Genomic DNA, 13,393 nt, shown 5'->3' with positions numbered 1-13,393 from the left:
GCCCCAAGCTGAAGACAGGTGGAATGAGTCACAGTGATGATGTTCTCTGAAATAGTAAAGATGACATATAACTTGAGTTTTGTAATGACAACTCTGCATTAAAAGAAAAGTGCATGATCAACTTAAATGTACAAAATTAGTTTTTAAATGGAAATCCTATAAACTTTTACATGTACCTTTCATACTACTCACATAATGTATGTAATGTCAAATCAAAAAGAGAGAACGCAAAATCTATCTCCTGAAATTAAAAATGAGTAACAGTGAGGGGGGGAGTTAAGGTTACTATATATACCCATAAGTAATGAGCGATTTGAGTTTAATCAGATTCAATGTGGATGATGTGTCACACCGAGAGTCCTCTGGATATTAAAAACGAGAGATATGATTTGATATTTGGAATGAAAGTACAACTCAGAAAAGATATGGTTCCACTTCATGGACACGATTTGTTTTAACAGGGACATCCTACAAAATTTTCCATTCAACTTTCCTATAATGTCGAGCATGTTGGAACAACGCTTTAGCATAGTTGCAAAGTATATTATAGAAAAGCAAAAGGCAAAGTTACATCGAGATGGCTATCTATTATTTAAAAAAAAAAAAGTCATAGACGCCCGTAATCTGCCTAAAAAAGTATGCACATAGTCGACAACATATATTTATAAAATGATCACAAGTTGCATTATTTGATAACAGGGGTGATAACGCACGGTTTTTACGCGAGATCCTAACGTTTAACTCGTTAAGAGTTAACATGTTCGGACATATTTGCAAAGTGAATGTACGACGAAAGATGACATTGTTAAAAAAAAAGAAGAAAAAAAAATCACACATAATCTTCTTAAATGCAAAAAAAAAAAAAAATACATGTAACATACTGCAACCGATAGCACATTGTAAAATGATCAAGATAATGTTAGCAGGGAGGCCGGAAATATGTAACGTAGTTCATTCCCCAAAAAAGTGCAGTTATGGCAGCTACGGTAAAAATCACGATCGATCAAAATAATAAAAAAAATAGTTTGTTTAAGTTTACATCAATTATACATGAAGAGAATATCCTTTCCTTGTATAATCTCCTCATCTGTTTCTTCATTAATCTTCCTTGCTACCGTTCAGTCAACCGTCGTCGTGTCCTAGTCGACTTGCTCATCCTCAATCTCATCTCATGGAAGAGCGTTCAGTAACCCTGCTCTTCTCTTCCTGTTGGCCTTTCCCTAAAGTACCGCTGTATTGTCATTTTCTGAAAAGAATAAATAATTTTTGTTGCCTACAGAAATAAAGGACAGAGTCTTGTGTAATCAGGCAGGGAACACACTGAACAAAGAGATTAGAGTGGCTAAAAGGACCTACTCTAAAAAGTTTGGAAGATCAGTTTCACTTCCAGTGCCTCAGCTTCAGTTGTGAAAGGGTCTGATCTGGGGTGACCTTGCTAGGATTTCTATTATCATTCCTAAAATATCACAGGTTTTGTATGTTCGCACTGTGCAGATCGATCATTGTATGACATTCATAAGAGCTATAGAGAGCAGAGATAGACGCCCCCTTATGCATTCGAATCACTCTCTTGGTACTTTGGTGTCATACAATGATCGGTGCGCAGCGACGCTTCAAGTTGAACGAACAAACAAACACACCTAAGATGTACGTGTATTTGCATTGCTTTGATCGTTCTCTGTAGATCTCACCTTCTCGCACGCCACGATTGGTCGATTATGTACAACACCTGCATGTTATTGGTCAGACTCCTTTGGATGTTTTTAGGCAATACAGAAATCCTCTCAAGCACACAACCATTTTGTTTTAGTGACAATGACAGAAACAGAAACAGAAAGAGCTTTATTGCCAAGTATGCTTACGCATACAATGATTTTGTTTTAGTGACATAAGCTTCCAGTACACAGAGACAACAACAAAAACAAAAAAAACAAAAAGCAAATTGCAAATAAATAAATTGTATGACAGTTGTGCTATAGATGATAATGGAATAGAATAGAGTAGATGCAGAAATGTACTTGGATGGAGGGGTAACGAATAAATTATAGAAATATTGCACATTTTTGCATAAGTGGGGAACAATTTAACTGTTCATGAGGTAGATTGCCTGGGGGAAGAAACTGTTGTTCTTGTGCCTGACTGTCCTGGTAGTGCGGCTCTGAAGTGCCGGCCAGATGGCAAAAGTTCAAAAAGGGGGTAACTTGGATGAGAGGGATCCAGAGCAATTTTCTGAGCCCTTTTCCTCACTCTGGATGTATACAGTTCCTAAAGGTGGGCAGGGGAGCACCAAATAATTCTTTCAGCAGTCCGAACCGTTCTCTGTAGTCTTCTGATGTCTGATTTTGTAGTTGAACCAAATCAGACAGTTATTGAAGTGCACAGGACAGACTCAATGACGGCTGAGTAGAACTGTTTCAGCAGCTCCTGTGGCAGGTTAAACTTCCTCAGCTGGTGAAGGAAGTACAACCTTTATTGGGCCTTTTTAACAATGGAGTCAATGTGATTGTCCCACTTCAAGTCCTGAGAGATGGTGTGTTCCCAGGAATCTGAATGACTCCACTGCAACCCACAGTGCTGTCTATGATGGTGAGTGGGGGGAGTGCAGGGGGTTTTCCTGAAGTCCACGATCATCTCCACTGTTTTGAGAGTGTTCAGCTCCAGTTGTTAAGACTGCACCAGACAGCCAGCTGGGGGCTCAACCTCTTGTCTGTAAGCAGACTCGTCACCGTCCTGAATGAGGCTGATGACTGTAGTGTCATCTGCAAACTTCAGGAGCTTGACAGAGGGGTTCTTTGGAGGTGCAGGTCGTGGTGGTGTATAGCGAGAAGAGCAGTGGGGGAGAGAACACATCCCTGAGGGGCACACAGTGTTTGGTGGAGCAGCGGGTTTGACATGAATTTTCCCCAGACTCACTAGCTGTTGCCTATCTGTCAGAAAGCTGGTGATCCACTGACAGATAGAGCTACGGAACAGAGAGCTGGGTCAGTTTGGTCTGGAGGACTGTGGGGCTGGGATGATGGTGTTGAAAGCCGAACTAAAGTCCACAAACAGGATCCTCACATAAGTCCCTGTTTTGTCCAGATGTTGCAGGATGAAGGTGCAATCCCATGTTGATTGCATCATCCACAGACCTGTTTGAATCGGTAAGCAAACTGCAGGGGTCCAGTAAGGGTCCAGTGATGTCCTTCAGATAACCCAGAACCAGTTTTTTCAAATGACTTCATGACGACACGACATTAGAACGCCACAGGTCTGTAATCGTTAAGTCCTGTTATCTTGGGTTTCTTTGGAACGGGGATGGGGTGGAGCGTTTGAAGCATGACGGCACTTCACACAACTCCAGAGATCTGTTGAAAGATCTGTGAAAAGATGGGGGCCATTGGTCAGCACAGGTTCTCAGATAGGCTGGTGTAACACCATCTGGGCCTGGTGCTTTTCTTCTTTTGTTCCTCCTGAAGACCTGACGCACATCGTTTTCACTGATTTGAAGAGCAGGAGGGGGGAAGAGGGGTATTGATGGAGGTGTTAACGGTTGTGTAGAGGAGAGATGATCAGGAATGGATTTAAGGTGTTTCAAATCTACAATAAAACTCATTCAGGTCGTTAGCAAGTCGTTGATTAGCCTAAGTGCAGGGGGGTGGTGTCCTTGTAGTTGGTAATGGCTCTCAGTCCTTTCGCATACTGAAGTTGAGGTCGTTGGAAGTAAACTGGTCTTCCAACTTTTTAGAGTAGGTCCTTTTAGCCGCAGCTAATCTCTTTGTTTCAGTGTGGTTTCTGGCCTGATTATACAAGACTTTGTCCCCATTTCTGTAGGCATCCTCTTTGGCCTGACGAAGATGTCTGAGTTTTTGTTGTAACCATGGCTTATCGTTGTTGAATGTTAAATAAGTCCTGTGTAGGAATACATATATCCTCACAAAACACTAATATGGATGTTGACGGTCTCTCTGGTGAGTTCGTCCAGAGTCGGTGGTAGCAACATAGCTTCAAAAAACACTCCAATCAGTGAGGTCAAAACAAGCCTGTAAATCCTGCTCTGTTTCGTTGGTCCATCTCTTTACAGTCTTTACTACAGGGTTTAGCAGATTTAAGTTTCTGCCTGTAGGTTGGTATAAGATGGAACCAGACAGTGATCAGACAGTCCCAAAGCTGCTCGTGGAACTGAACAGAGTGACATGCATCCTTGTTGTGGTGTAACAGTGTATCCAAGATAATTACTGACTCTTGTGGGACATGTAACATGCTGTCTGTATTTTGCAGTTCACGGGAGAGATTTGCTTTATTAAAGTCCCCAAGAATGTATTAAAACAGAGTCTGGGTGTTGTTGTTCTGTCTCTGTGATCTGGTCAGTGAGTTTCTGTAAAGCCAGGCTTACGTGCCGCTTGCGGAGGGATGTAAACACTCACCAGAATGAACGAGTGAAAAACTCCCGCGGGCGAATAGAATGGCTTGCAGTTGACAAAAAGCACTTCTAGATGCTGAAACAGCATATCTCCTTTAACACAGTTACATCTGTGCACCACCGTTCATTGATATAAAAACATGTCCCCCCGCCGCGCGATTTCCCATTGATTCTGCATCGCGGTCCGCTCTGAACAGCTGAAAACCTGGCAGATGGAGCGCGCTATCCGGTATGGCGTCATTGAGCCAGGTTCCATTGAAACAAGAGCAGCAGAGTGTGATAACTCCTTATTTGTCCGGGAAAGAAGAAGGATTTCGTCCCGTTTTGTTGGGTAGAGAGCGGAGATTTGCCAGATGGATGCTATGGCAATGGCATTCGAAATCCGCGCTGTCCCTGATTCTAACGATCGCAACCCAGCTCGCTTTCCCGCCCGGTTGTGTGCTTTTTGAAGCGTTTGATCAGCGCCGCATGCCTCCACCGACAACAACGTTCAGTAAAACGTCTGGAATAATTTAAATCCGGTAAAAGATTTTCTGGTGTGTTGTTCTGCTGAGAATGTTTCAGGCAGTTCATCCCTGGTGAAACTGACCGTGTTTGAGAAACAAAAAACAGGAAAACAACAAAAACCGTACAAACACTGGAGAGCCAAGCACTTAAGCAAGCCGTCTGCGGCGCCATTGAGGTACTAAATACAATATATTTTTTCACCCTAGGCTGAGAGCCATCACAAACTACAAGACACCACCCCCCTGCAATGAGGCTGCAATGAGGCTAATCCACCACTTGCTGAAGACCTGAATGAGTTTTATTGTAGATTCGAAACCCCCCACACCCCTTCTGACCATCTCCAACACACACACACACACACAAAAAAAAGTGACATCCGCCAAGTATGGTGACCCGATACTCCAGAACTGGTCTCTGCATTTAACCCATCCAAAAGTGCACACACACAGCAGTGAACACACACACACACACACACACCACACACACACCCGGAGCAGTGGGTATCCCGTTTATGCTGCAGAGCCCGTGGAGCAGTTTGGGGGTTGGGTGGCCTTGCTCAAGGACACCTCAGTAGTGATATTGCCGACCTGACACTCGAACCCACAACCTTAGGTTTAGGAGTCAAACTCTCTAACCACTAGGCCACAACTTCCCCAACCCGTTAACACAACCATTAACACCTGGGATTGCACTTCATCCTGCAACATCTGGACAAAACAGGGACTTATGTGGTGGATCCTGTTTGTGGATTTTTAGTTCGGCTTTCTAAAACCATCATCCCAACAGCCCTCCAGACCAAACTGACCCAGCTCTCTGGTCCTAGCTCTATCTGTCAGTGGATCACCACTTTCTGACAGAGAGGCAACAGTTAGTGAGTCTGGGGAAATTCCATGTCAAACAGCCGCCCCACCAACACTGTGTGCCCCTCAGGGATGTGTTCTCTCCCCATGGGGAATGCGCTTCTCCCTCTACCACCAACGACTGCACCTCTAAAGACCCCTCTGTCAAGCTCCTGAAGTTTGCAGACGACACTACAGTCATCGGCCTCATTCAGGACAGTGACGAGTCTGCTTACAGACAAGAGGTTGAGCAGCTGGCTATCTGGTGCAGTCTTAACAACCTGGAGCTTAACACACTCAAAACAGTGGAGATGATCGTGGACTTCAGGAGGAAACCCCCCACTTCACTCCCCCCACTCACCATCATGAACAGCACTGTGACTGCAGTGGAGTCATTCAGATTCCTGGGAACCACCATCCCTCAGGACCTGAAGTGGGACATTCACATTGACTTCCATTGTTAAAAAAGGCCCAACAAAGTTGTACTTTTTCCTTCGCCAGCTGAGGAAGTTTAACCTGCCACAGAGCTGCTGAAACAGTTCTACTCAGCCCTCATTGAGTCTTTCCTGTGGGCACTTCAATAACTGGTCTGGTTTGGTTCAGCTACAAAATCAGACATCAGAAGACTATAGAGAACGGTTCGGAGCTGAAAGAATTATTGGTGCTCCCTTGTGCACTCTTCAAGAACTGTATACAGATCCAGAGTGAGGAAAAGGGCTCAGAAATCACTCTGGATCCCTCTCATCCAAGTTACCCCATCTTTTTAACTTCATCTGGTCTTCGTCTCTCGCAGGGGGAGTCTCATATACTCATATAACGCAGTCAGGCACAGGACAGAGTCAGGGCACAAGAAGTCAGTTTCTTCCCCCAGACAATCTACCTCATGAACATGTTAAATGTTCCCCACTTTGGCAATAAAAATATATGCAAGATGCGTAAGGGTTTTAGTTTGTTAACCCCTCCCTCATAGTAGCAGTCCCTGCATCTCACTCTTACCATCTTTGTCCATTATCAGGGTGCTATACATCAAAAATTTAGTATTTTTTTTTTAAATTAAAGGTAGCAATATGTTATCGTGTTTGGTCGGTCTGTTGGTTTGGCTGTCTGTGTGTTGTTGTGTGTTGGCTCTGTGTGTACTGGATTGTTATGTCACTATAACAATTCCATTGTATGTAAGCAGTACTTGGGGCAATAAAGCTCTTGTCTGATATCGGAAAAAAAAAAAAAAAAAAATTATGCTATTTACAGAGTCACTCTCGTGGCATGCAATCTTGGCCAAAGAAAGTAAGTAGAGTGTTTGGAGGGGCAGGTCCATTAAATAATATACATGGGTCAGGTGTAAGAGGAGAACCAGTAGCACCTCCAGCACTTATCTCAAGTAGAACCGCCCCGCGGCCATGAAAAAACTACGGAAAGCCGATAGCGGAGCAGCTGAATCAAGCACACGCGAACTGGAGGGCTGAGGTGTAGGGAACGATGGTGACCGGGTGGGGGGTGTCTCAGTAAGCGTATGTCGAAAACCAAATCGCCAGATGGGGCGGGGAAGAATTGACTGCGTTCACACTGGGTGTGACCGCATTGCTCTATGAAACACTGGAGTTTCCTCGGATTACAGTAAAAAGGGTTGTAGACAAAGAGTAAAGTTTGAGCAATAAAAATTATAAACTACTGTAAAGAGCTGCAAAAAAAAAAAAAAAAATGAAAAAGGCTGAATAACTAAGAATAAGAATATAATCAATAAATAGAAACTAACTAAAAAATCCCCCTTGGAAAGAGAAATGCACGTTAATAGAGCAACTTCCCCCCCCCTGGTGTTTTTCCCTTCTGTGAGGGTGACAGTAGGAAAAAAAAAGATTTGGACAGGAATTAAAATGTACATGTGATTTAAACACAGCACATTATTGTGCTACCTTAAGGCCCGCCCTGTTACTTCCGTTAGTGGCAATATAGCTCTCTGTTGAACGGCCGAGTACGCTTTCCAGGTATGGAGGGCGATGGTTGTGAGGCTCCATACTCAGAACGTAGGATGATTTCTTGGGTGGGGTGTGTCCAGCGAATAACGTTAAAAACAGTTTCACAGTGAATTGCTCCTTTCCTCGCTGATAACCTGTACATAGGTGTCCCCATGTGGTGTGAAACTAAACACCTGATAATGTTCAGGTCTGTCCCCCAGATGGGAGCCGGTACGGACCCCCCCGATCGCTTGTGACCTACTAATCAGCCAGAGATATGATTAACCAATGTCCTGTCTTGGAGATCTCGAAGTTTTCTGTTCCAGACAACCCGAATCCTTCCTCCTGCAGTGCCTTGATGTTTAGTGTCCTCTGTTTAGAGTCTAACTCTTGGTGTCTGGAGCCTGAACGCAGAGTAAAGAAACTCCTCTGACTCTGCTGACTCTCTGAATTTTTTTTTTTTTTGTAGCTAATTACGTAATGTCTATGAATTCATAAACTTATTAATGAATTTCCAAACTGAGTTATTGTTATTATTATTATTATTATTATTATTATAGTATTATGACAGATCATCTGCTGACTCACTCAGAAGCCTCCGGATGTTTGTGCTTCAAGCTGCCCAAAACAACAGCTTTATCAAACACTGCACACGCGCTTCACTGATGATCATTTCATTAAATTCACTTCCAAACTGTTTCTGAAACACTCAGAGGAAGAGTTTAATCTTTTATTAACTTTTCCACTAAAACGAGGCATTAAATGCGCACGCGGCTTTGTTCCGTGGCTGATGCTCGCCTCGAGTTTGATCTGACCGGAGCAAAAGACACATTTCCTCGCCGCGTATTTTAGTCTCCAAAGAAAGCAAAGAACCTCTGCTTGGTGTTCACTTTGTTTCTACTGCGCCAAACTAGTTTAGCAGTCTAGTTTTGCTCTTAAATATAGAAGAAGAAAACACAAGCGCGAGCGGCTCGCGGAGGCGCGCAGACACAGAGCGGGTGGGTTGAGTCTATAAGGCTCTCATGTGTTAAATAAGAGCGCAGCGCGGTTCGAGTGCAGCTCATTGCTTAACATATAGACGTTTGATTTGCTGATTTTTACTGATCTCTACAACGAGAGATGGCAGAAACCGCCCCAGCAGCAGCCGCCCCGCCCGGCCAAAGCGCCCAAGAAGAGTCCGCCGCTAAGAGCCAAGACAGCAGGGCCCTGTCGGTGATCTGATCGGTAAGCCGTTGTCCGCATCGAAGGATAGAGCGTGTGTCTCTCCGCCGCCCTGAAGAAAGCTCTCGCTGCCTCGGCTACGACTGGAGAGACGATCTCCGCATCAAGCTCGCCATCAAGAGCCTGTTGACTAAAAGGAGCCTGGTGCAGGTGAAAGAACCGGTGCCTCCGGCTCCTTCAAGATTCATCAAGCAGCAACCGAGACCAAAAGAAGCGCGTCGAAGAAAGCAGCTCCCTAAAGCGAAGAAGCCGCGGCAAGAAACCGCTGCTGCAAGCAGCTCAAGAGCGCACGGCAAAGTAACCCGCCGCTAGAAATCCCCCAAGAAGGAAGAAACCCGCCGCTGCAGCCGCTAAGAGGCACGAAGAGCCCAAGAAGGCAAAGAAGCCCGCAGCGCCTAAGAAACAGCCAAGAGCCCCAAAAGAGGCCAGACCGCCAAACCCAAGACAGCAAAGCCTAAAAAGCCTGCCAAGCTAAAAAGGCAGCTCCCAAGAAGAGTAAAAACAACTGTTTATCTTCCCCCAACGGCTCTTTTCCGAGCCACCCACAAACTAAAGAAGAATTTAGTTATTGGAAGTAAGTTAGTAATAATGGTTAACAATTTGTGCACAGTGTACGTTCAAAACAACTCAGCAAATAAAACTGCAGACACAACATGACAATAATCTCATCAACTCATTCACTCTGGTCGTAAACTTCAGGCACGCGATAATAACACAATGGCACACAACAAAATGTTTCTTTCATATACACATTGCACACAGCAGCAGGGATAAAAGAGCTTCTAAATCGTTAATAACAAACCCCAGATTTACTCCTCCACTAATAGTAGGGCGGGATTGCAACTAAAACGCATCTGATGTGTCTTCATACAGATCATGTTATTTTGCCCTTGTTCTCGGGTTCCACAAAACCTCAAGAGAATGCGGAGACCAAACCATAATATAACCAGCCTTTCTGAATCAGGTTATTCATCCTGTTTTTAGCATCCACATTGATATCAGCTCCCCAGCAGAGCACTGCACAGAACAGAAGAAGCTTTAATGCCACAGGAATTGATCTTCCTCAAAAATAATCAGAATCAGAATGAGCTTTATCTCCAGGAATGTTTACACCTACAAGAAATTTGTTTTAGTGACAGAAGCTCCACAGTGGACCAGTGACAAGAACAGGATTACCATGACCATTAAAAAATAATAATATACAGAATATTCAATGTACAAAAAGCAAAAACACAACATATATTAATATATGAGTAATCCTGACTGGGGTTTCTTAAAGACAACCTCACTGTACTTTTCTCCCAGTTTTAAGTTCTACCGGGTCCAAATGGATACCAATAAATTTAGAAGACTGAACATTTCTATCTTCTGACCATGGATTGTCACCAGTATTACTGCTACTGGCTGTCTCATAAATCTATAAAATAGAACATAAATTACAATCTAAGCAAAATTAAAAGTTGAACCTCTCTTCTCTTCTGATTGTCCAAATCATTATTTAGTTGATTAGATCCACAAAGTTCAGTGTCATCAGAAATCTTTTTGTAGACAGCAAGATGACTGGGTAGGTGCTTACAGTCAAGACGAATGCAGTGCAAATTAAAAAACAGTGACAAAAAGATAAATTAGAAAGGAGTTTATCTGAGTTCACCTCGAACTCAATGTGTTACAGGTTAAACTGTATTTAGAAAAGCCACAAATGGCTTCTTCTGCGTCTTCACGCGGTTCGTGAATGGTTTGGTCGTGTTTGTTTCTAAGCCTGCAGAATCCGCTCGCCATCTGTGGAGGCGATGGCTTCGGCTGTCGGTTTGGAGGAAGTTCCGCGAGTGGGTTTGAAATCTTTACAGACTGCCGAGAGCGAAGGCCAATTCGTGACTCTTTTAAATACAGTAGAGCGGGACTCACGTATTCATTATTTCTGCCTTACAAGCGAAGAAGTTCTTACAATCAACAATGAGTGGAAGAGGCAAAACCGGCGGTAAAGCGAGAGCGAAGGCCAAGACTCGCTCCTCCAGAGCAGGGCTGCAGTTCCCCGTCGGTCGTGTTCACAGACTTCTCCGCAAAGGGAACTACGCAGAGCGCGTCGGTGTGCCGGAGCTTCCCGTCCTATCTGGTCGGCTTGTGCTCGAGTATCTGCAGCTGAGTATCCTGATTTGGCTGGAAACGCCGCAGAGACACAAGAGACCCATCATTCCCCGTCACCTCACTGGCGGTGCGCGAACGATGAGGTAGATCAACAAACTCCTGGGCCTAGTGACCATCGCTCAGGGCGGCTGCTGCCCAACATCCAGGACGTGCTGCTGCCCAAGAATACGAGACCCGCCAAGCCAAGTAAACAGCTCCAAGCGTGTTTTCTGGAAACTCCCCCCAAGGCTCTTTTCAAGCCACCCATTTTATCTCTTACAGAGCACTGTTTCTTTTAGTTCGTTTGTTAAGGGAGAGTGCACGAGTTTTTTCAGCCTGTTCTCTTAGAGAATCTGGAGATTTGGTCATATACTCACACGACACATGTGGTACCCATCAAATATATCCTAAAAAATAAATTATAATATGATACTTTGCACGTTTTTTTTTTTTTTTTTTTCTCAGACTTAAATCAGCAAGCTTTTAATTTTGGCGGATGCTGCAAGTAAGTCTACGCGGTTCTGGGTTAGCGCTGTGTGTAAAGCAGTGAATAAAAGGCACAGTTTTTTGCATTGAGTTTGAAAACATTAGCGTGTACACTAGATTTATACTTTCAAGTTTGAATAGAAATCTTATACATATTTCAGACAGTGGGGCCACGGATCACCTATGTGCTATATATATATATATATATATATATATACACACGTTCAGATTTAAGAAAAATAATACATTATATATACAAATGTTTAGTGTGGGTAATTGTAAATGCAATCAAAAGCTGGAGATAGGTTTAAACCACCATTTTAACCCACAATTGTAAAAAGGATTATACAAACACTGTCATAGGAAACTTGAACGCGTGTTAGTAGACTGTCTGAATTGGCACAAGTTATAAACACAAAGCATTTTGAGCGGGAGACACAAACAGCTCCGTCTGAAAATAGGAGGTGTGCAGTCATTGGTTATAACATTCATGATGTCACACATCAGCCAATCATCAGGCCTCTGCACCCTTTATGACGCCAGAAGCTGTGGCTGGTATGAGCTCTAAAAAGCAGGCGCGCGTAACACACAGAGCAGTATTTTCTACTCTCGAACACAGCAGAGACAGGAACGCATTTCTCAGCAATGGCAAGAACCGCTGGCAGACGTCTCGTTAAATCCACCGGTGGGTAAGCGCCCCGTAGTAAGCAGCTCTCTACTAAAGCCGCCTCGTAAGAGCGCGCCCCAGCCACCGTCGGCGTCAAGAAGCCCCATCGTTACAGGCCTGGGACCGTGGGGGTTTCCGAGAGACCTGCCAGCTATCAGCAGTCCACCGATCTGCTGATCCGCAAACTGGGCCTTCCAGCGTCTGGTGCGAGGAGATCGTGTCTCAGTATTTCAAGACGGACCTGCTCTTCCAGAGTTCCGCCGTCATGGCTCCCTGCAGGAGTCCATCGAGGCTTATCTGGTCGGGTCTGTTTTCGAGGACACCAACCTGTTCTCCATCCACAGCCAAGAGAGTCACCATCATGCCTAAAGAGATCCAGCTGCGCGCGCCGCATCCGCGGAGAGCGCGCTTAAAACCCGCCGCTGCATCAGCGCATTAAAACCCCAAAGGCTCTTTTAAAGAGCCACTACATCACACTGAATGAGACCGTTTCCACTCGAACACTCGATATTAAACATATAACACTGCCTTCACATTTGGAAAATAGTTCTGTCTGGGTTTACGTTTTATGCGTTTGAACAGTTTTAGTTTTCCATTACTACACAGAACACTCACACAGGCAAAACGTGACAGATGTGTTAACCCCGGTGTGTAATGGAGTAACCTTAGGATCTGTAAAACGAATAATAGATAAACAACATACCATACTTATATTCCTTAATGTATAAGTAGAGATAGTTTGTGTATAATCGGGTTTGCCACAGGTCCAAATCTTTCCATGCCATGACAAGAATCCCAAAACCCGCCCAAATGGAATGAAAACTACCCAAGTGTTTCAGTGGCCAATCGATTAGGGACAACGCTGGATTCCCACAAAGGGCCTTAACTAAATTTATATAAGTTTATGTTTAAAGTATTCGCCTTTTGTCGTTAACCCAATTCTTAGATCACACACTGTGTTTTGTTTAATAACACAATCTCATACGAGAAAAGGTCAAAATACGAACATATCCTCCTCTGATATTTTCTGTACCTAGTCAGAAGTACAACTTGACTACTTTTTCTCTTCTCAGCACTTGCGCTTGATGCGTTTTCCTCCATATCTCCAGCTTTCTGTTTACACACAAAGCATCACATATTAAAATTAACACGACGGTTAAACTAAATTAACATACACTGGGCTTTTATCACTATT

The 13,393-nt window shown here is 43.9% G+C and overlaps 2 pseudogenes; both read left to right on the top strand.

Annotated features, from left to right (window-relative positions):
* Window positions 1-10,824: 10,824 nt before the first annotated feature.
* LOC122145823 lies at window positions 10,825-11,344 on the top strand (annotated as a pseudogene).
* An 832-nt stretch (window positions 11,345-12,176) lies between these two features.
* On the top strand, window positions 12,177-12,567 carry LOC122145740 (annotated as a pseudogene).
* Window positions 12,568-13,393: the final 826 nt, after the last annotated feature.

This window comes from Cyprinus carpio, chromosome A7, assembly GCF_018340385.1.
Source record: "Cyprinus carpio isolate SPL01 chromosome A7, ASM1834038v1, whole genome shotgun sequence".
Classification (NCBI taxonomy): Eukaryota; Metazoa; Chordata; class Actinopteri; order Cypriniformes; family Cyprinidae; genus Cyprinus; species Cyprinus carpio.
The sequence above is the reverse complement of the archived record's forward strand: the minus strand, read 5'-3'. Positions and strand labels throughout refer to the sequence as shown.